The sequence below is a fragment of the Macrosteles quadrilineatus genome, unplaced genomic scaffold (genome assembly GCF_028750875.1).
Source record: "Macrosteles quadrilineatus isolate MER2022 unplaced genomic scaffold, UCM_ALF_1.0 Scaffold_9__3_contigs__length_116548681, whole genome shotgun sequence".
Lineage (NCBI taxonomy): Eukaryota > Metazoa > Arthropoda > Insecta > Hemiptera > Cicadellidae > Macrosteles > Macrosteles quadrilineatus.
This window is the reverse complement of record NW_026542602.1, coordinates 75,085,043-75,086,728: the sequence shown is the minus strand read 5'-3', so window position 1 is coordinate 75,086,728 and position 1,686 is coordinate 75,085,043.

Genomic DNA, 1,686 nt, shown 5'->3' with positions numbered 1-1,686 from the left:
TTAGTTTGGTTTAACGGTCTAAAGTTATATTACAGGGACTTGAGCAACTGCCATATTTTTATGTTGTTTGGTGAGTTTCATAAGGTTTTAATATTCTTAGATTACCCTTATGTAAATTGCATTACATGTTAAGTTTTCGAAGTAATATAAGTTTACCAAGAGATAAAACTACCTATACCTATACCTTTTGTCTGTACAGTGATACATTAAAATTAAATTAAAATTACATGTAATAAGTAAAGTGGATATCGTCAACTGTTAACAATATTTTATAAATCTTGCATTCAAATGAACTACAACGGTTAATATTACACCAATTGTAAAAAAATACAGAACCACTCAAGACTGGTATTGTATAAAACCACAGTTTGAAATTTAAGAGGAAAGAAAATCTCTTAGTAAACAAAATTGTATTTTAGAATTTACCAGGAAACTTTAAGTTAAATTACCGTCTCTAAGCTATTATATGTATTCAACCATGTTAAGGTGATTTTACATTCCGTTGACCTCACATCATCTTGTTTGTGAAGTTATTCACTTGATTTGAATATGCTTGATGAGATCAAAAGTACGTTATTTAATATTGACCACTTAGATTAATGTTATTCAGTAATTTTGGGTTTTGATTAAACCCGACACAAGAAACTATTAACTGTATCAATCTTTTGAGGACCGTTACTGCAGTGGACCTACGTCATTTTTATTTCTATATATATTGATCAACAGTATAATATTATTGACTTAGAAATCATAAAACAAGTACACAAATCGGACCTTGCCAAGGAGATTTAGAATTTGTTACCTTACAAACTTCTAGAGTTTGAATGTTGTATTACACGCCATTGAATGAAAATTAGGTATTTTCATATTAACTAAAGTTTGCATACAGTATTTTTGTTTTTTGAGTAATCATTTGAAGTTATGATTATACTTTTAAGTTTACTGATAAACAAATTACTACGCAGCAACAATGCACTTTTTTAGTCTTTTCAAGTACACCTTTAAATTTGGATTAATTATCACTTTTATCTATTGTCTAAAGTATTTTTTATATTCCTCAGCGTGTTAAATTGTATGAATCATCAATTAATATTCTTTTCCGTACCAAAAATACGGAATGCAAAATACAGTATTAAAAATATTAAATATCCATCCACAAATGGTCTTATTATATTTATTGTCTAGAGAAATATTATATGTTAGAGAAATAAACCTTTTTGATCAAATTGTATTAGGTTATGTATATCATATTATCTTTACATTTGTTTTTGTTTAAATGATTAACCTAAAGATGTTGAAGAAAATCAGAAATGATCCAAGTGGTTTGAACTGACAAGCAAGATACATTAGCACGATATTGCAGAGTTCTTGTGATAAGTCATCAATCATACCTGCCATAGTTTGTTGAGGCAAAGGCTTAAGTAAGCTCCAATATCACCATTGACTTTATACCATTATGGTATATAGTCAATAATGTTACACTTTAAAAAAATTTAATATTATTGACTATATTATGTGGACTATATTTTTTTTCGATTCATCAAAGTGTATATATTTGTAAGACAATGTATTGCGTGCCTTTTTTTTGGAAAACGTTTAAATTTAGCTTTTTTGTACAGAGATTCCGAATTTGTGCGTTATATTGTATTTATGTGTTTAGTTAACTTGCAATAATCTTTCATGTAG